The sequence below is a fragment of the Ceratotherium simum genome, chromosome 18 (genome assembly GCF_057802395.1).
Source record: "Ceratotherium simum simum isolate JZ-2026a chromosome 18, ASM5780239v1, whole genome shotgun sequence".
Lineage (NCBI taxonomy): Eukaryota > Metazoa > Chordata > Mammalia > Perissodactyla > Rhinocerotidae > Ceratotherium > Ceratotherium simum.
In genome coordinates, this window is record NC_141917.1 from 59,406,223 (window position 1) to 59,428,109 (window position 21,887).

Sequence of the window (21,887 nt, forward strand, 5' to 3'; positions counted from 1 at the left end):
TTAGTTATTTGGCCAGCCATAAGAACCTTAAGGGAAAGGGCGGAGGGGAATTCTCCCTCTTCCCCAACACTAGCATTGACCAAAGCACCAATACCCAACCCCTGCCCCCAACACATTGTATTAGGACCCCAAGAAGTTGAGGCCCAATGAGATGGATTCAGTTTCTCCTTTTCATCACAGAAAAAGAAGCTTGAATGATCTATCAGTCACTGAAATAATAGAAATACATGCGTGTGTTGTGAGCATTGGAGTAGGTTCCTCCCCTCCAGCCTACAACATAACTTCACAGGAGTTACAGAACTTCCACTTCTTAACTTCTGGAGGGGAAGGAAAAACCTCCCAAGAACTGACAATGAAGCCCCGCCAGCACCCCTCCCTCCCCTCCCTGATGCCCCGCTGCCCCTCCCACCCCACCTGCTGTGGGCCTGCCAGGCCGGTGCCCCAGCCCCACTGGCGCCCTGCCTTCACTCTCTGACACCCTGCTGCCCCTCCCGCTCCAGCAGCCAGACAGGAAAAGCATCCAGACCTGCAGGGACTGGGCTGTCAGATGCGCCGGTCTCACCATGTGTGCTGCCCCTACCCACTCCACCTGAGGGCCCCACTCCGCCCCACGGTCTCACCCCAAACCGCACCTGCGAGTCCCCGTGTCCAAGGACTCAGGTGAGCGCAGCCTCCCAGGCCACCCCGGGTGGGCATGCCCTCACCCGTGTCCCTCTTCTGGCTGCCCGGGAGAATGAGCGCAATGGCACGGTCAGCCGCCAAGTCCAATCTGGCTGAGCAAAGCAGGCGGGGCCAGAAGTACTGGCCGAAGTGCATCGGTCGCCATCTTTGCGTATGGAGGGTCCCCTCATGGAGGGCTGGGCCACACTTTCGGCTCCCCCACTGTCTGGGTCGTTCACTCTGAGCACTGCAGCAGCGACCCATTGGGCAGCAGAACGGAAGTGTTTAGGCAGCGTGACCCCAGGATGCGTGCGGCAGCAGGCATTTTGCCAGGCCCACAGGCGCAGCCATCTATCTTTACGGAGGACGGGTGGGCACGTGCTGCCATCTTCCTGTCCTGTAGGCCACAGGGACCAGTTCCACATCCCATAGAGTGTTGCCCAGAGCTCTACCTTCGTGGTGGTTCTGCTCAGGGGTGGTGAGGAGGGGGACGGAGCCTGGCGGTGCAACAGCCTGAGGCCTTGGATGGTGATCGTTGGGCGGCCACGAACTGCTCCCATTGGCCAGGCAACGAGAAACCACCTTCTCCTTCCACAGGTAACTGGTCGCCACTGCCCGGTCAGCTCACCATGAGGTCCAGCCCGAGGTGGGCAGCACTTTGTGGTCGGGGCCTGTCCAGCAGGTGAGTCAGCGCTGGGTGCTGTGTAGCCTTGGTCTGCACCACCGTCTCTGCTCGGGGCACCTTGGGCCACCATGGCCACCCCACAGCCACCAGTGCCCACCTTATGGCCTCCACCACCCTCTCACCCCCACCCTGCAGCCACCCTGCTCTCCACTGATTTGGGCTAGTGCCAACAATGTCAAGTAACAGGGTAGTGTGGAAACGCTCTTCCTTAGGTCACTATCTTCTTGGATTTGCTGTGACTTTTCTGCTCTTTTGATGACAGGGAGCCTGCCTTGATCTCTGCAATCAGGAATGTGGTTGAGCAAATGCAGCTTATACCTGCTGGATGGATACACCTCCCAGATGCTCTGTTGCTAGAAGCTTCCTGGCAGTGCAGGGAAAGGAGGCTCTGCAGGTGGAGGTGAGTGCTGGAGAGGCGTCTGACAGCATACTGGGCAGAGCAGGTCAAGGCCCACTCCTCATGGGGAGGCTGACCCTGTGGACTTGGACTTGGACAGCATCCTGGGTGGAGCATGGCGAGGCCCACTCCTCATGGGGAGGCTGACCCTGCAGACTGGGCATCTGACAGCATCCTGGGGGAGCAGGGCACAGTCCACTCCTCATAGGGAGGCTGACCCTGTGGACTTGGACTTGGACAGCATCCTGGGAGGAGCAGGGTTCAGCCCACTCCTCAAGGAGAGACTTACACTTGGGACTCTGCATCTGACAGCATCCTGGGTGGAGCAGGGCGAGGCCCACTCCTCACGGGGAGGCTGACCCTGCAGACTGGGCATCTGACAGCATCCTGGGGGAGCAGGGCACAGTCCACTCCTCATAGGGAGGCTGACCATGTGGACTTGGACTCTGCATCTGACAGCATCCTGGGTGGAGGAGGGCACGGCCCACTCCTCACCGGGAGGCTTACCTCGGGGACTCGGTGAAGGGGCTCCTCTCTACACATCTTCCTTGGGCTCCCACAGCAGGGTGAGGGGTTTGCCTTCCCCCTGGCCTGGCTCCCTTCATGAGGGCTTCTGGAATTCAGCTAGTTCAATGAGTCCTTTCCTGCGGACTCCACACTGGAGGTCCCAGAACAGTGCACTGAAGACATTCTACTTTGAAAACCTCCTGGCAGATCATTTTGTTTCATGTTGCAGGTTGTTATTGAATTTTGAAAGACCTGAATGCCACTTGTTGTCTGTAGTCTTATTGAAGGTTTACAATGGTTTGTTCTAATTTGGAAGTTGTTACAATCTATCCAAAGAACTAGTAACATGAGCTTGTTTCAGAGGTCAGCCACCATGCTTTCTTGAGGTTTCCTTGAGAGCCTGTGTCCCAAAAGTTTTGTTACTGTTTTTGAGAATGAGGCAAAGCACTACAGAGAAGGTTGCTCTTGGCATGTGTCATTGTTTAACGTGGTCTTGGGGCAAAGGAGGTGGTGGTCCTTTGGTAACTAGTCACAAAGCATTGAGAAAGGTTAGAAAGTCATGTTGCTTGGAACTCCCTGAGGACCTAGTATCCACCTGGTCTGGTCCACAGTGGCCTCAGGGGGGTTAGATGACCTCAAGTGGAACAGAAAGACCTCGGGACAGACCCCCCCAACCCCCCACTTGCACAGTTTGGTCTAAATAGAGATTTTACCTTAATGAGGAGAAGAGATTATGAAGTGTCTTGGTCAGTACCTTGCAGGGGCTGGTTGATTTGTACAGGAAGCAGCTTTCCTCCTGGTAGTGGGAGGACAGGAGGAATACAGATCCACAGCTCTTGGGGCTGACCTCCCCTTGGCGGTGGTCTCGCATCCTCAGCTGCTTGAGCAGAGCTGGGGCCAGGCGCCCTGCTGAGTGCCTGGGAGGCTCTGCTGGCCAACACCTGGCCTGGCTTTGAAATAGGGGGACCAACCCTCCCCGTTTTAGCACCCAAAGTCTTGCATCCTAGGGACAGCAGGAGGATTGGGCAGCCATGAGCTTCTAAGAACTATTTCTGAGGCTTCTTGAAGCCTTTCCTGTTGTCTTGATGCCATCCTGTGTTATCTGCCAGAACGTCTGTGTCCCTACAGGGCACTTACCACAGCCTGGGAGGAGGTCCTCACCTTCCTTCCTTCTCTGCCCTACAGACGGTCACCTCCTTAAGGTAGACAGTGGGTCTTTCATGTTTCTATTCCAGTAATAAGTTGCAAGCAGGTGTTCCTTAAATCTTTACTAAAGGTTTAAATGGGCAAAGTGGCTACAGGTGTGGGTGTTCCCAAAAACACTTGTTTTGCTTTTATAGTTGATTATTTTAGGGGGAAACATTTAATTATTTCTTTCTAATTACTTTTTCATTTATCCTTGCAGGCTCCACATAATGGGCTCAAAACGTCTGGTCCAGTGGTTAAAAGCTGTTCACAGGGGGTGACTGGACCCCACTAAGCATTCTTTCGTCTGTAGTGAATATTTCACCAAAAAAAGCTCCAGGAAAGGCTGGAGGATCAGTACTACGTGCTCAAGCCACGGCCACGCCCTCCATCTTCCACCTGACTGAGAAGAGGCTGCTGAAGGCCACAGCCGCCCCAGGAGAAAGGACACCAGGAAGGCCACCGGGGGCCTGAGGAACATGCCCGTGAAGCAGATGGGAAAGGAGCTGCAGGTTCATTGTGGTCCTTGAGGGAAAAGCTGAGGGCCCAGCCGTGGTCCCGCAAGTGGAAGTAACCCGCTCTGCAGGGTGAACCTGTACCCAGTGCCGCCCAGGAAGCTGCCAGTCAGGATTGGGCGCAGAGTCTCTGGAAGGAACTCCAGGAGACAGTGTGGCCTCCACAGCATCAGGCAGCCAAGGAGATGCAAACACATCTGCTGTAGATGCTGGCGATGTGACCCTCTCTTCCCAACCAGGGCCTGCTGGGTAAGAGTGGCATTTCCGTGGGTGACTTTATCCCTCAGGATCGGGGTGTGCAGATTTATTGGCTGGCTTCCTTCTTACAGTTTCTTCTCAGAGCACACTCAAGAGAGGCCATCTGTCCCTTGAGAGGCTGTTGACCAAAAGAGGCTGAAGAGAGATGTGGAGCCCAGCTGCAGCGGGACCAGCCTGGGGCCTGATGAGAGCTTGGCCCAGAACCCCCAAGTTCATCATTCACAATGATGCCTCAGAAACCCTCCCAGAGCCCCTCCACCCTCCAACAGATGTCACCCTGAAGCCAGCCGCAGAAGCTGTGCAGGGCAAGCACAGCGACACCAGCCCTACGTCCCTCAGCTGCGTCATCCTGTCAGCACTGGGGGCCCAAGATCTCCTCGACTGCTGCACTCCTACTGCTTCTGTTCCCAGGGGAACTGGAGCATGGGTGCCGCCTGCGGGAGCAGGTGGAGAAGAACAGCTATCTGAAGAGGGGCAGCTGCCGACAGCCAGGTGCACACGCTGCAGGAGGAGCTGCACGAACTGAAGGGAGGGGGCTCCCTGCCTTAGCAGCCTGCTGCCCCCAGCCGAGGTCAGTGCTGGTGCTCGGGGCTCCCCCACTGCCTGCTCATCATGAGGGGTTTCCTGCTCCGCAGCAGATGGCCCCTGAGCACTTCTGTGTGCAGCATGCCTGCTGCTGTCTTGGGAGAAGGCTCTGCTGGTAGCCGCCCCTCGCAGACAGGGAGCCCAGGCTGCAGAGCTCACCCCGCCAGTTCTAGGGCGCTCGAGAGGCAGCGGTAGCTGTCGGGGTTTAGCAGGTGGGGAAGGAGGCATTGCAGGTCAGCTGGGAAAGCCAGACCTACGCAATGAATGGTGACTGGATAGTTGGTTTTCCACTTGAACAGGAGAAAATCAGCTTCTGTTGCATCCCTCACACAAATGTAAATTCCAATGAGTTAGTATCTAAATGTGAAATAAAATCGACATAGTAAACTATTAGAAAAGTTACAGGAGACTATTAAAGTCATGGGGGGGGTTCTTTCCCTTCATGTTTTAATGAATATCCTTGAACTGAAGTCATTTTGAACATTTTAATAATTTCTTTAAAATTTGAAACATCTTTTTGAGTAGAATACATTCTCTTTTGTAAAAATTAAAACACTCCAGAAATATACAAGCTAACAAGTGGTAAAAACTCCTATTTCTCACCTACCTCCCAACTTTTATTCCTTGTTGGTAGTAAAATTTGGTGTGTAATCTCCTAGACTATTTCCTGTGCTTTACATACATATTTCTCTACCTGTACAAATAGGTTGGATATATTGTTGGTGTGTTTATTGGCTATATTTCTGATTTTCCTGCTCTTTTACGGTTTAGTCCTTGTAAACATTGGTTTCTCGATATTCCTTATGTATTGAGGGTACCATCTTTTGCCTGTTATACATCCATGGAAAACATTTCCCTACCACATTGTTCATTTAATCTGGATCAGTGCTTGTCTTCCCAGATGTCAGTAACACTTCAGGCGGGAAACGGCTCTATGTGACAGGCTGTTCAGGAACTCCTGGACCCTCAGGGCAACAACCATTAAGAAAACACAAAGCAAGAAACAAAATCCATCCTGCGTGTTTCCGGATGCATCCCGGGGGAAGGACAGCTCCAGTTGAGGACCGCTGATGTCCTGGTCAGAGTTATCCCCTATGTTCTCCTATCACGTTAAAGCTGTTTCTGTAGTTTCTTGTACCTGATGGTACAGTTTGGTGCCTTTGTCTGTTCCTCTTGGTCAGATTGCACAAGGTTTCTCACTGTTACAGGTCTTTCCAGACAGTCAGCCCTTGACTCCATTGCTCAGGTCTACATTGTTGTTCCTGTCTTGTGAATCCTCACTTCATTCTGCTGATGTTGGTTTTATTGTGGTGTTGTTCTGGCTCCTGGAGGGAAGTGCTCAGCTTCTTCGTGTACAGTTGATATTCCCTGATACCTGCAGTGGAGGCTGTGTCCCTTCTTCTGTCCCTTTGTCCCCACGCCATAGATTTGTCTCATGCTCCTCTCATTGCTATTCATTTCTAAAGAGGTTGTCCTGTCTGTCTGGATTCCCTCTTTAACCTGAGAGATTTAGAAGGGTTTGGATAGATTTTCAAGTGGATAGGTTGGGGGAGGGGAGCCAATATTTTGTGATTATTTTTTACTTTTATTGCTTTAAGGTCCGGTAATATGGTCACTTATAGATCTCTGCTTTTTGGACTCTTTAGAGATTTCACTGTGGCTTAGCACACAGTCCATTGTGATGACTGTTTCATTGTGGTTTGAGAAGAATGTTTCCTCTCCACTAGTTGCTTATGTTGTTGTCCCTTGGGCTGAGTCTAGATCTAGCTTTTTTGTGTTCATCATCAGATCTGTTTCCTAACTTACTGTATCACTTGACCTGTGGATTTCTAAGAGAGGTAAGGTAGGTTTCCCTGTGATTCTGGAGGTGCCTGTGTCTTCTTGTTTGTCCAGTTTTTCTTTATGTTTCAAGACCATATTGTTAGGTGTATAAGTGTTCCTGACAGTTATCAACACAGAGAACCCCTTTTTGTCCCATTTAAAGTCTTATTTCTTTATCTCCTTATTTTCAACCATATTATATCCCTTTATTTTATAACTATATTTTAACTCAACTTGAGAGCCTTCATCTTTTTATAGAGCAATTTGATCCATTTACAATTGTGATTATCGATAAATTGGAATTTGAGTCTACCATTTAATTTAATTTTTAATTTGTTAGGCTTTCTCATGATTTTTCTATTCTTCTAGTGGGTGTCTTTCAGCTTTTAGGAACAACCATTTCTGCCTCTCTTTCTGTAAAGGCTTAGAGTTGATCAGTTCCTGTGTTCTACACTCCCAACACATCACCTTCCACTCCCCGGCTCAAGACTGTCTGATCTTACTTAGTTCTATATTCTTATTTTCCCCATCAAGCAACAATCGTTATATGAAGTAGACTTTTTATTGGTTACTTTGTTCACTACTATTTATTGTTGCCAAATTTTTCCTCCTTTATGGAAATATTTGATGCTATTTTTGAACTCATATGACAGTAAAATTTTGAGAGGAATCGAGTCTGAGATACTTCTTAGGTGCCGACACTGGGGAGCCAGCACCTAACCTCTTAAAGTTGCATCATTGTGTCTGCAGAGTCAGGATGAGGTCAGAGATGTTTAAAACCATGGAATTGAATGAGGTTTCCTGGAGACACTGCAGCTGTAGAAGGGACCAGGGCCCAGCCTAGGAGCAGGCAGTGTTTGCAGAGGTGCAGCTGAAGAGGGTCCAGGAAAGGACACTCAAAAGGTGGAGCATGGAGTCGCAGGAGCCACGAGGGGAAAAGGGCATTGCAGAAAGGAGGGGTGCTCAGCTGGGTCGGATACAGCTCTGATCAGAATGGAGAAAAGATGGCTGGACTCGGCCACATGGGATCACTGGTGACCTCAGTCTCCTTGAGAGGGTGGGAATGAAGCTGGGTCTAGAGTGGGTGAAGGGGGGCCATGGGAGGGCAGTAGGGATGAGACACTTTACTTAAGAGGTTTAGCCATGAAGGGGAGTCAGGAAAGTGGACAGTAGCCAAAAAGGAGCATGCGTCCAAGGGAGAGATTTGTTTGTAAGGTGGAGATGAGCTAACAGTTGCTGCAGGTAGGACCGGATGGAGAGGAGGAGCCTGAGGGTCAGGGAGGAGCAAGCTGGGCCCTGAGGAGGTGCAGGGCTGGGCTTCACTGCCTGGGGAGGTGCAGAGAGCAAAAGGACTGATGTGCTGGTGGAAAGGGCACCCTGTGCCTCTGTTCCTGTGTTCCTGGAGTGTGATGTGGGCAGTGGCTGGGAGTGGAGAGGCAATGCAGGAGGTGTTAGGTGAGCAGCAGGGGGAGGAGGGAGAGAGGGAGAGGGCTCCCTGGTTTGGTTTCCATGGCCCACCAGGAGCTCCCCACTGGGGTCCCTGGTCACCAGCTGCTGTCTCTCTTTGATGTCTTCCTCAAAATGTCGGCTCTCTTGATGGTTCTCAGGGCTATTATGAATTTGTTCATCAATCAAGGAATCTTTGGGTCACTTTTTAGGGACTTTATGTCAAGGGGGCTCTACATGTGTTTATTCAGTCCATCATCTTTACCCAATACCTTTGTTTGTGGACAGATTCCATATAACAGAACAGCCGGGCCAGTGGCCTGCAAGTTCCCGGGTTCGAGAGGTTTGCCCTCCAGAAAGCAGGTGATGATTGGCCTTCTCACAGGACGTGGTACACTGTCCCTGAGCCCACTCTAACTGTGAATGTCACAACGTTGTAAATCCTCTGGCAGTTCTGTCAGGGCCCATCGTTGGCATTTCTGTGACCAGTGAGGGCGAAAATTTTTCCGTGTTCATTATCTGTCACTTTCCTGACTGTGCTGTCCCCTGCCTTGCTCACTGAGCTCTGATCCTTCCTGGTGGAACCAGGACGTTCACTCTCTATCCAGTGTGATTGCACGTTCCCTCAGTGTACCCCTTGAGCACTTGCTTCAAAAATATCTGTTTTCTTCACATTCTTTGATTCTTTGTACATACAATCTAGATTTAATCTGGAGCTTTAAAAATGATTTATTGTGGAAAACCTTGAACATTCACAAATTAAACAGAAAAGTGTGATAGCCCCGCATGTCCCTATTACCCAGCTTCAACATTTATTAATATTCTGATATTCTTGTTTCCTCCATATTTCTACCCACTCCCTACCTTCCATTGATTAATTTTTAATTAATAGATTGTTTTTAGGAAAGTTTTAGATGGACAGAGAAATTCAGCAGATAGTGCAGAGCATTTCTCCCTCCTCCCCCACAGTTTCCCCTACTGTTAACATCTTGCATGACCACCTGTGTTAGTGCGGTTCATTCCTTACAAGTGAGGAGCTGATGCGGATACAGTGTTCGTAACCAAGTCGGTGGTTTACATTAAGGTTCACTGTCTCACTGTCACGTACTTGGATTTTGACAAATGCATAATCTCATGTATCCACCATGACAGTATCCTACAGAAGAGTTGGATTGCCCTAAAATCTCTGTGCTCTGCCTCTTCATCCCTTGCCTTCCAACTCCTGACAACACTGATCTTTATACTGTTTCTATAGTTTTGCGTTGTCTAGAATGTCAGGTAATTGAAATATATGAAAACTATGGAACAGAGTATATAGCCTTCTCCAGTTGGGTTCTTTCACTTAGCAATATGTATTTAAAAGTCCACTATGTCTTTTTGTGGCTTGATACCTAATTTCTTTTTTTTTTCCTTTTTGTATATTGAGTTAAAATATACATAACAAAAAGTGTGACATCTTAACCATTTTTAAGTGTATACTTCAGTGGCGTTAAATACATTTACGCTGTTGCACAGTCATCACCACCATTCATCCCCATAACTCTTATAAATCTGAAACTCTATACCTATTAAACAGTAAGTCTCCCTTCTCCCCTCCCCCCAGCCCTTGGCAGCCACCATTCCACTTTCCATCTCTGTGATTTTGACTACTCTCAGTTCCTCATGTTAGTGGAATCATACAGTATTTTTCTTTTTGTGACTGGCTTATTTCTGTTAGCATAATGTCCCCAAGGTTAATACACATGTAGCATATTGCAGAATTTGCTTCCTTTGTAATGCTGAATAATATTCTGTTGTATGGATATACTACATTTTGTGTATCCATTCATGTGTCAGTGGACACTGGGGTTGTTTCCACGTTTTAGCTATTGTGAATAATACTGCTATGAACATGGGTGTACAAATATCTCTTCAAGGCTCTGCTTTCAGATCTTTTGGGTGTATATCCAGAAGTGGAATTGCTGGATCATGTGATAATTCTATGTTCAATTTTTTGAGGAACATTCATACTGTTTTCCATAGCGGCTGCACCATTTTACATTCCTATCAACAGTGTACACGGATTCCCATTTCACCGCATCCTGTCCAACACATGTTGTTTTCTGTCTTTCCTGTAGCACTCATCTTAGTGGGTGTGAGGTGGTGTCTCATTGTGGTTTTGATTTGCATTTCCCTAATGATTAGTGGTGTTGAGCGTCTTTTCATGTGCTTATATGCCATTCATAAGTCTTTGGAGAACTGTCTCTTCAAGTCCTTTGCCCATATTTGAATTGGCTTGTTTATAGTTGTTTAGTTTTAGGACATCTCTGTATATTCTGGACACCAGTCTCTTGTCAGAAATATGATTTGCAAATATTTTCTCCCACTCTGTGGGTTGCCTTTTTACTCTATGCACAGTGCCTCTTGATGTACCAACTTATAAAATTTTCATGGAGTCCAATTTGTCCATTGTTTTTCTTTCGTTACCTGTGCCTTTGGTGTCATATCCAAGAAATCATTGGCAAGTCCGGTGTCATAAAGATTTTGTCCTGTTTTCTTCTAAGAGTTTTCTTATTTTAGGTCTTACATTTATATCCTTGAGTTAATTTTTGTATATGGTGTTGGATGAGGGTCCAAGTTCATTCTTTTGCATGCAGATATCCAGTTTTCCCAGCACCATTTGTTGAAAAGAAACCTTTCTCCATTGCATGGTCTTGGCACCCTTGTCAAAAATCACTTGACCATATATGTGAGGGTTTGTTTCTGGGCTCGCTATTCTATGCCATTGGTCTCTATGTCTGTCTTTATGCCAATACCATACTGTTGATTACTGTAGCTTTGTAGTAAGTTTTGAAATCAGGAAATGTGAGTCCTCCAGTTTTGTTCTTCTTTTTCAGGATTGTTTTGGCTATTCTGAGTCCCTTGAGATTCCATGTGAATTTTAGGACGGGTTTTTCTATTTCTGCAAAAAACATCATTAGGATTTGGATAGGGATTACATTGAATCTGTAGACTGCTTTGGGTAATATTGACACTTTAACAATACTAAACCTTCCAATCCATGAATATGGGATGTGTGTCCATTTATGTATGTCTTCTTTAATTTCTTTCTGAAATGTTTTGTAGTTTTTATGGTGCAAGCCTTTCACCTCCTTGGTTAAGTTAATTCCTAAGCATGTTATTCTTTCTGATACTATTATAAATGAATTGTTTTTGTAATTTCCTTTTCAGAGAGCTCCCGGTTCATGTATAGAAATGCAACTGATTTTTGTGTATTGACTTTGTATCCTGCTACTTTCCTGAATTCTCTGTTAGATCAAACGGCTTTTTGTGGAGTCTTTCAGATTTTCTACATATGAGATGATATCATCTTCAAACAGAGACCATTTTACTTCTTTCTTTCCAATTTGGATGACTTTTATTTATTTATTTTTATTGCCTCATGGTTCTGGCTTGAACTTTCAGTACTGTGTTGAATAGAAGTGGTGAAAGTGGGCATCCTTGCCTTGTTCCTGATCTTAGAGCTTTCAGGGAAAGCTTTCAGTCTTCCATCACTGAGTTTTGTGTTTGCTGTGTGTTTTTCCTCCTATTCCTTGTTTCTCGAGTGTTTTATCATGAAAGGGTGTTGAATTTGGTCAAATGGTTTTTGTGCATCAATCGAGATGGTCATGTTTTTTCCCCTTCATTTTCTTGATGTTGCATATTACATTGATCGATTTTTGTGTGTTAATCTACCCTTGTATATCAGGAATAAATTTCACTTGGTGGTAGTGTATAATTCTTTTAATACGCTGTTGAATTCAATTTGTTAGTATTTTGTTGAGGATTTTTGCATCTATGTTCATCAGGGGTAATGGTCTGTAATTTTATTTTCTTTTAGTGTCCTTGTCTAGTGTTGGTATCAGGGTAATGCTGGCGTCGTAAAATGAGTTTGGAAGTGTTCTCTCTTTTTCAATATTTGACAGAGTGTAAGAAGGCTTGTTTTTAAAACTTCTTTATATGTTTGGTAGAATTCACCACTGCAGTCATATGGTCCTGGGTTTTACTTTGTTGAGAGATTTTTTTTTTTAGATTTCTTGAAATATTAGTGACATATAACACATGTAAGTTTTAGGTGTTCAAGATGATGATTTGTGAAAGGATTACCACAATACAGTGAGTTAGCACCTCCATTCCCTCACATAATTAACTTGTTTTTTCTAGCGATCACTTTTAAGATCTACTCTCTTAACAACTTTCAAGTCTATAATATATTATTGTTAATTATGGTCACCATGCTGTACATTAGATCCCCAAAACTTATTCATTTTACAGCTAGAAATTTGTGCACTTTGACTTACCTCTCCCCCTTTCCCCCACGCCCAAGGTCCTGGCAAACACCATTCTAGCCTCTATTCCTTTGAGTTGGGCTTTTTTAGATTTCACATATGGGTGAGAATATATAGTATTTGTCTTTGTCTGTCTGACTTATATCACTTAGCGTAATGCCTCAAGTTCCATCTGTGTTGTTACAAAATGCAGGATTTCATTCTCTTGCATGGCTAAATAATATTCCATTATATATTTCATGTATATATACATATGTCTGACATTTTCTTTATCTATTTATCCATTGATGGACACATGGATTGTGTCCACGTCCTCAGTTTGTGATTAATGCTGAAATGAACATAGGGGTGCAGATATCTCTTCAGAATAGTGACTTCATTTCCTTTGGATATACAACCAGAAGGGGAATTGCTCATTTATATAGTATTTCTATTTTTATTTTTTTGAGAAAATTCCATATTTTTTCCATAGTGACTGTAGCAATTTACATTCATACCAACAGTGCACAGGGTTCTCTTTTCTACACAGCCTCGCCAACACTTGTTGTCTGTTGTCTCTTTGAAAATAACCATTCTAGCAGGTGTGAGGTGATATCTCATTGTAGTTTTGATTTTATTTCCCTGATGATGAGTGATTACGAGCATCTTCTCATGTACCTGTTAACCATTTTTATGTCTTCTTTGGAAAAGTATCTATTCAGGTCCTTTGACCATTTTCATATTGTTTTGTTGGTTTCTTTGCTGTTGAGTTGTAAGAGTTTCTTATATACTGTGGATATTAACCCCTTTAGTTTGCCAATTATTTTATTTGCTGTGCAGAAGATTTTTAGATTGATGTCATCCCACTTGTTAAGTTTTACATTTGTTGTTTGCACTTTTGATGTTATATCCAAAAAAATCATTGTCAAGATGAGTTTCTTGGGGCTGTTTTCTCTATATTTTCTTCTAGTTGTTTTATATTTGGTGTCTTGCATTTAAGTCTTTAATTCAATTTGGGATTATTTTTAGAGTGTTGTAAAATAGGGGTCCAATTTCAGTTTTCTGCATGTGGTTATCCAGTTTTCCCAACACCATTTATTGTAGAAACTATCTGTTCCCCATGGAGTCTTCTTAGCTGACTCATCAACTGTTAGCAAAGTGTATGTGTGTGGTTTTATTTCTGGGCCTTTGATTCTGTTCTATTGGTCTATGTGTCTCTTTTTATACCTGTATCATTACCGTTTTTATTACTATAGATTTGTAATAAAATTTGAAATCAGGAATGTGATGCCTTCAGCTTTTTCTTTCTCAGGGTTGTTTTGGTTATTGGAGGTCTTTTGTGGATCCATATGAATATTAGGATTGTTTGTCCTATTTCTGTGAAAAATGTCATGGGAATTTTAATAGGAATTGCATTGAATCTTGAGATGGCATTGGGTAGCATGGACATTTTAACAATATTAATTCTTCTGATCCATGAACATAAGATATCTTTTCATTTCTCTGTGTCTTTGATTTCTTTCATCAATGTCTTATAGTTGTCAGTGTCTAGATCTTTCACCTTCTTGGTTAAATTTATTTATGAGTATTTTACTGTTTTTGATGCTATTGTAAATAGGATTTTTTCTTTATATCTTTTTTAGATAGTTCATTGTTAGTGTACAGAAAGGCAACAGATTTCTATATGTTGATTTTGTCTCCTGCAGCTTGAGTGAATTCGTTTATTAGTCCTAACAGTTTGGGGGGGAGTCCTTAGGTATTTCTCTATATAAAATCATATCATCTGCAAACAGAGACCACTTTGATTCTTCATTTCCAATTTAGATGTATTTTATTTCTTTTCATTGCCAAATGTCTCTGGGTGAGACTTGCAGCAGTATGTTGAAGAGTGGTGTTGAGACTGGGCACCCTTGTCTTGTTCTTTGTCTTAGCAAGAAAGCTTTCAACCTTTCACTGTTCAATATGATGTTAGCTGTGGGTTTTGTCATGTAAACCTTTTATTATGTTCAGGTATGTTCTTTCTGTAACCCTTTATTGAGAGTTTTTATCATGAATGGCTGTTGAATTTTGTCAAACTGCTTTTTCTGCATCGATTGAGATGATTTTGTGATTTTTATCTTTCATTCTATTAATGTGGTGTATCACATTCATTGATTTGCATCATGTTGAACTTGATCATGTTGTTTGATCCTTTTTTTGAGTTCAGATAGTTTTGTTATAATGTGTCTTGGAGAAGAAAGTTTTAGTTTTAAATTTTAGGTTGACAGATCGGCTTCAGGACCTTGGATGTGTAAATCTCTCTCCAGATTTGGGAAGGTGTCAGCTGCTATTTTTTTTAAGTAAACACTCTTTTCCTTTATCCCTGTCTTCTCCTCTGGTACTTTAATAATGCTTATCTATTTCTTTTCATGGTATCCCATAATTCACACTGCCTTTCCCCATTCCTATCCATTCCCATTTTTCTTTTTGCTTCTTTGACTGGATGATTACAAATGACACATCTCCTAGTTCACTAATTATTTCTTGTTATAGTTGAATCTGATTTAGAAGCTCTCTATTGAATTCTTCAGTTCAGTCATTGTGTTCTTCAACTCTAGGATTTCTGTTTGTTTTTCCTTAATGATTTCTGTTTCTATAGTGAACTTCTCACTTGTTCATGCACTGTTTCCTTATTTCATTTAGTAGTCTATCTATGTTTCCTTAGAGTTTTATGAATTTCTCAAAGAGGGTTGTTCTGAAGTCTTTGTCACATAGTTCCTATACCTCCATTGCTTGGTCAGTCATTGGAGTTTTATTCTTTTTCTTTGGTGGTGTCATGGGTTTTTGATTATTCATGATCCTTGTGGCCTCCATTGGTGTCTGCAAATTTGAGGAAGTAGGCACCTCTTCCACTCTTTACAGACTGGCTTTAGCAAACCAAAGCCTTCACAGTCATCCCATCTAGGGGTCCTGTGTAGGCCATCTGGTAGTGTCCAGGGGCAGGCTTGCTGCTGGAGTCCTTGGGCAGCCTGGTACTGGGGTGAGTGGAAAGCTTGGGTCTATGGTATTGTGTCTGGCCCTGGGCACAGCTGGGACCCTGAGTTCATGAGTAGCCCCACTGGAGCCTGGTTTGGCAGGTCCTCATTGAGAGCCTGCAGCCACAGGAGTCATCCAGGGCCATGAGAGTTCGCCAGTGCTGGGATGAGCTGAGAGCCTTGGTTCACGGGAGACTGCCAGGAGCCTGGCACCACGAGAGACAGCTTGTGCTGTGGTAGGCCAGAAGTCTGGATTCCTGGGAGCCTGCTGGGAGCCTGGGGCCACAGGAGCTGCCTGAGGCTGCAGAAGCCAGCAGGCACTGGGTCAAGATGGAAGCCTGGGTTCATGGGAACCTGCCGGTGCCTGGTGCCATGGGAGCTGCCTGGGGCCGCCTGAGTCAACAAGAACCTGGGTGAGCTGGGGGCCTGGTTTTGTGGGAGCCTGCCAGGGGCCTGGTTCCATGAGAGCTGTCTACAGCTCCTGGAACTGGCAGGTGGTGTGGTGAGCCATGGGCCTGAGTTCCCAGCAGCCCCTGGGGAGCCTGGTGCCATGGAATCTACCTGGGGTTGCTGGAGCCAGCAAGTGCTGGAGTGACTTGGGGTCTTGGGGGTGTGGGAGCCCACTGGGTGCCCTGGTACAGAAGCTGCCTGTGGCTATGAGTGTTGCCTGTGGCTGCCTGGAGTAGGCAGGAACTTGGGTGAGCCAGGGTCTGGATTCACCAGAGCCCACCAGGAGCCTGGTGCCAAGGACACCACTTGGGGTCACAGGAGCCACCTAGGGCTGTTGAAGATGGCAGCCCCTAGGCTGAGATGGGGCCCTGGGTTCCCAGGAGCCTGGTGGGAGCCTGGTGTCAAGGATGCTGCTTGGGGCCCCCAGAGCTGGCATGCTCCAGCGTGAGCCAGGGGCCTGGATTTGTAGAAGCCTGCAGGGAGCCAGCTAGGTCCACAGGAGTCAGCCTGGGGCTGGGGCAGGCTGGCTAAGGTCAGGCAGAGTGGAGAAGTCCCTTCTCGTTGGGAGGTATTTGATTACTGATTGAGTCTGCTTATTTGTTACTGATCTGTTCAAGATTTCTATTTCTTCATGATTCAGCTTTCATAGGTTGTTTCTAGGAATTTATCTATTTTGTCTAGGTTACCCAATTTATGAGTGTACACTAGTTCAGAATAGTCTCTTCTGATCTTTTTCTTTCTGAAGCATCAGTTGTAATGCCTCCTTTTTCATTTCTGATTTAGTTTGAGTCATCTATCTTTGTTTTCCTAGATATTTTATCTAAGGGTTTCTCAATTTTATTTTTCCCAAAACTCAACTTTTACTTTTATTGATCTTCCATACTGTCTTTCATTTTTTTTCCACTCTCCTCTTGGTGACTTCCGTCCTTCTGCTAACTTTGGGTTTCATTTTTTCTTTTGTTAATGCTGTGTGTTGTAAGTCAGGTTGTTTCTTTGACATCTTTCTTCTCTTATAATGTACAAGTTTATCACTATAAACTGTCCTCTTACTACTACTTTTGCTGCATCCTAGAAGTTTTGGTGTGTTTATTGTTTTGTTTTGTTTTGGTTTTTTTGCTGAGGAAGATTGGCCCTGTGCTCACATCTGCCAATCCTCTTTTATTTTATTTTATTTTTTTTTGCTGAGGAAGACTGGCCCTGGGTTAACATCCGTGCCCATCTTCCTCCACTTTATATGGGACGCCGTCACAGCATAGTTTGCCAAGCGGTGCGTCGGTGCACACCCGGGACCTGAGCTGGTGAACCACAGGCCGCCACAGTGGAGCACACGCACTTAACCGCTTGTGCCACCAGGCCGGCCCCTATTGTTTCTTTTTGTATGTTTTGAGCTATTTTCTAATTTCCCTTTTGATTTCTTCTTTGATCTGCCTTTTTTGTGTTTGAGGAAGATCAGCCCTGAGCTAACATCCATGCCAATCCTCCTCTTTTTGCTGAGGAAGACCGGCCCTGAGCTATCATCCTTGCCCATCTTCCTCCACTTTATGTGAGATGCCACTACAACATGGCCTGACAAGCATGCATCGGTGCGTGCCCAGGATCCGAACCCGGGCCACCAGCAGTGAAGCACACGCACTTAACCGCTACAGCACCTGTCGGCTCCCTGATCTACTTTTAAGTTTAAGAGTTTTTGTTGAACTTCCACGTATTATGAATGTTCCAGTTTTCCTTCTGTTATTGACTTCTGGTTTCATGCCATTGTGTTTAGAAAAGTTACTTGGTATTATTTCAGTCTTCTTAATCTTGTTAAGACTTGTTTTGTGACCTAACACGTGATCTGTTCTGGAAAATAGTCTGTGTGCCCATGAGAAGAGTGTGCATTTTGTTGCTGTCCAGTAAAATGTTCTGTGTGTGTCTGATAGCTCCATTTAGTATTTAATGTTTTCATGTCTGCTATTTCCTGTTTTCTGTCTGGATATTCTATCCATTGTTAAAAGTGGGTCTTTGAAGTCTCCTACTATTTGCAACTTATATAAGTGAGAAGGCTCTTATTTTGAGAATATATAAAGATCTCTTAGAACTCAATTATAAAAGACAAGTCAATGAAACGGGGTAACCAACTGGAATAGACATGTCTCTAGGAAATACATAGATGGCCAATAAGCACAAGATAGATGCTCAGTATCATTAATTATTAGGAAAATGCAAATTCAAAGCACAGTTTTCATGCTCAAAATGAAGGCTATATTCAACATAATGGAAAATAACAAGTGTTGGTAAAGATGTGGAGAAAGGGAAACCCACATACATTACTGGTGGGAAAGTAAAATGATGCAGCCACTGCAGAAAACAACTTGGCATTTTCTAAAATCTTAAACCTAGAATTACCATTGACCTGGAGAGGCCCATGGTAGATATGTCCAAAAGAGCAAACTTGCCCATAGACATTCAAAGCAACATTGTTCACAATGGTCCAAAAGTGGAACAAACCCAAATTTCTATCCAGTTATGACTGCATAAACCAAATGTGGCCTATTCATAATATAGGATATTATAAGCCATAAAAAGGAATTAAGTACTGCTACATGCTCGGCCATGGGTGAACCTTGAAACATGTGTGCTCACTGAAGCCATCCACAAAGGCAACAGATAACATGATGCCATTTGAATGAAATGTCCAGAATAGGGAAATCCATAGGGGGAGAAAACAGATGAGTTGTTTCCATGGGCTTGGGTTAGCAGAAAATAGAGTGTGAATGAGTATGGGTTTGTTTGGGGGTGTTGAAAATGTTCTGGAATTAGATAGTGGTGATAGCCACACGACATAATCATTGTGCTAAAAGCCACAGAAATGTATACTTTGAAATGCTTAAAACGGTGTATTCTACGTTAAGCAGATTTTCCACATAAAAATTTTGAATTTTTTAAGTTAATCAGGGTATTGGTTAATTTTAAGTTGGTTAGTATATTTAATAAGTGTAATTAATGGAGTTATTAGGGGTAGGGCAGGTTGTAGCCAAGAGAGTAAACATCCGATGAGGGCTATAGTAACAAATCCTATGATTATACAAGCAACAGTCTAAAATCCAGTCCATTTCCATTGTCCCCAACTTGGAGAGACCAGCCATGAAAATAGGTCAGTGATCTCGGGGGCCTTTGGTATCTATTCAAAGATTTGGGTAATATTATGCAATATTTTAACCTCTTGGGCCATTTGGTGGAGGTAGGTTTGAACTTCTCTGTTGATGTACACTCAGCAAGTGGTTCTAGGAAAGGCACCAACCCCTCCTTCCTTGGCCAGTATAGACAGTCTAGGGCCAGGCCATTTTCTAAAACCATTTAGGCGAGAGACTCATGAGACTGTTGTTCAAGGGCTAGGATATGTTCTTATGGAGTTGTTGTCCATGTTGTGTTAAGGTTGTTGATACCTCTTAGTTGCCTCAGTTTCCTGATTTTGTGTGGGTAGGGCCACCACACCTGTGCCCAGTCCAGTCAGTCAATCCTAGTAGAACTGAACACCCAGTGCTATAGGACTGACATTGTTTCTATGGGTTGGTGGTAGCTAGTCAGGGCAGGAAACTCAAGGGACCTGCGACCTGAGAGAAGCAGGCTGAGAGAGAGACAATAATGCATTGCACAATATAGCCTGGAGAAAGCTGTTCACGGGGTTGGGGAAGAGAGAAGCTCACTGGATGAGAGCCTTGTGATATCAGCCCACAGTAAAACCCAAAAGTGGATGCTCCTGGTGTGAAATATTCCTTAGGTGTCTTGAGGTAAAACCAGTAATTTGCACCCATTCACTGGTTACCTGTGCTATATGATTTCAGGGGGTATGGTTAAAGTGTTTGTGGGCCAAGAGCTGTCTGGGCCTGGGCACAAAATCACCAAGGTGGCCTCAAAGGCTACCACAAAATGACCCCTCAAGGAGCAGTTGGGGCAGAAAGTGGGGGGAGAATTTTGAAGGAAGACTGGGGCAAAGATGTTGTTGTTCGATGGAGTTGGCTACTAGTGAGTGTCTCCGCAGGGTAAGCCCTTCATCTGGGGTACAATAGGTGATTGGAGGCCAAGTGACAGACCCTGTGACTCCTGATTCCCAGTGCACGGGCAGCCCTCTCAGCCCATTGGACATAAATTGTGATGGTGTTTGTGAAGCATCTTGATGGCTGTGTGGAAGGTATAGGGGACGTGTGGTGGGAGATGTCATGATAGTGTCGGGAGGAGCTGTGTGTGAGATTACGGTGTTGAAGGGGAAGGACTGGAGGCAGGTGCAGTGGGTGTGTGACCAACAATGGTCAGTGAAAGGACAGCTGGGGTGTAACTGGGGAAATCAGAGACCAGCAAAAGTCATGTGTTTAAAACAAGACACCAGGGCCTGCCCAGTGGCTTAGAGGTTAAGTGCACATGCTCCATTACCGGGGGCCGGGTTCGGATCCTGGGTGCGCACCGACTGGCACACCCAGTCCTTGCAAATTTCCCACATGCATTTTACATGCATTTTCTCTTCTGTTGATGGTCGATGAGTTCTAAGGAAATGGTGAAGGCACAGTGAGGAGGAATTGTGGGTTTCTGCACGACTACCTCTAGGAGTGCCGCCCCCTCAACCTGAACAACCACCCGGCACTACTAGAAATGAAAGACATCCCATCACCATGGATTGGAAGACTCCTTATTGTGACGATGTCAACATTATCCAAAGAGATCAACAAATCCAGTGCAGTCCTTACCAAAATCCCAAGGACGTTTTGTGCTGAAATAGAAAAAAACCCATCCTAAAATTCTTATGGAATCTCAAGTAAGCCCAGATACCAAAAATAATCTTGAAAGAAGGTACTAAGTTGGAGGACTGATTCTTCCTGATTGAAAACTTACTACAAATCTACAGTATCAAAACTGCATTGTCATAGCATAAAGACAGACATATTGACCAATGGAAACAGAATTGAGAGCCCAGAAATTAACCCTCACCCATGTGATCAAATGATGTTTGACAAGGGTGCCAAGATTATTCAAAGGAGAAAAGCCCTTTCAACAAGTTGTGCTGGAAAATGTGGATATCTACATGCAAAAGAATCAACTTGGACCCTTACCTAACACCATATACAAAGCTTAATTCCCAATAGATCAAAGACCTAAATGTAAGAGCTAAAACTATAATACTCTTAGAAGAAAACATAAGACAAAACTTTACAAGATAGGATTTGGTAATGATTTCATGGATATGACCCCCAAGGAGCAGCCAATAAAATAAGAAAATACACATGCTGGACTTCATGGATATTAAAAAGTTTTGTATCTCAAAAGACATTATCAACAGTAAAAGCACAACTCACAGGATGGGCGACCATATTTGCAAACCATGTGTCTGACAAGGGCTTAATATCCAGAATAGATAGAGAACTCCTAAACTCAACAACAAAAATCAAACAACCCAAATCAAATTTGAACAAAGTACATGAGTAGACATTTCCTCAAAGAAGATCTGCAAATAACCAATAAGCATATGAAAAGATGCTCATCATCAGTAATCATTAGGGAAATGCAAATCAGAAACACAGTGAGAGACCACCTCACATTCATCTATCAAAAAAAAAAAAGATGGCATCTATAAAAAAAAAAAGAAGAAGAAGAAAAAGAATAGAACCAGTGTTGGTCAAGATGTGGAGAAGTTGGAACCCTGTGCACTGTCTTGGGAAGATAAAACACATAGTTGCTGTAGAAATCAGTATAGCAATTCCTAAAATATTAAAAATATAATTATATAGGACCCAGCAATTCCAATCCTGGGTATATTCGCCCCCAAAGAGTTGAAAGCATATTCTTCAAAACATATTTCAACACCCATATTCATAGCATCAGTATTCATAATAGGTAAAACATAGAAGCCACCCAAGTATCATAACCGAGGAAGGGCTCGCTGCCCAATGCACCCCTTAAGCCAACCATGAGATACCACTCTTGTAGAAGGGAAAAAGCTTTATTACGAGGTTGGCCAGCAGGGAGACAGGAGACAAAGGTTAAATCCTTCTCCCCAATGGGCAGTTGAAAGGGCTTTTTAAGGGCAAAGGAGTGGGTGCGGGAGGT

General features: G+C 44.5%; 1 protein-coding gene and 1 pseudogene across 2 annotated transcripts in view; both read left to right on the forward strand.

The window, feature by feature from the left end:
* LOC147914665 (peroxynitrite isomerase THAP4-like) overlaps positions 1–4,856 on the forward strand; it is a 52,468-nt pseudogene extending 47,612 nt beyond the window's left edge. Inside the window, exons 2-6 of the transcript XR_015555065.1 lie at positions 1,258–1,342; positions 1,608–1,745; positions 3,655–4,198; positions 4,619–4,699; positions 4,843–4,856. The product of XR_015555065.1 is annotated as a peroxynitrite isomerase THAP4-like (transcript). The remainder of the gene's footprint in view (positions 1–1,257; positions 1,343–1,607; positions 1,746–3,654; positions 4,199–4,618; positions 4,700–4,842) is intronic.
* A 3,542-nt stretch (positions 4,857–8,398) lies between these two features.
* Positions 8,399–21,887, forward strand: part of LOC147914666 (ral guanine nucleotide dissociation stimulator-like) — a 30,926-nt gene continuing 17,437 nt past the window's right edge. Inside the window, exon 1 of the mRNA XM_087443706.1 lies at positions 8,399–8,478. The gene's annotated coding sequence lies outside the window, so the exon portion shown is untranslated. The remainder of the gene's footprint in view (positions 8,479–21,887) is intronic.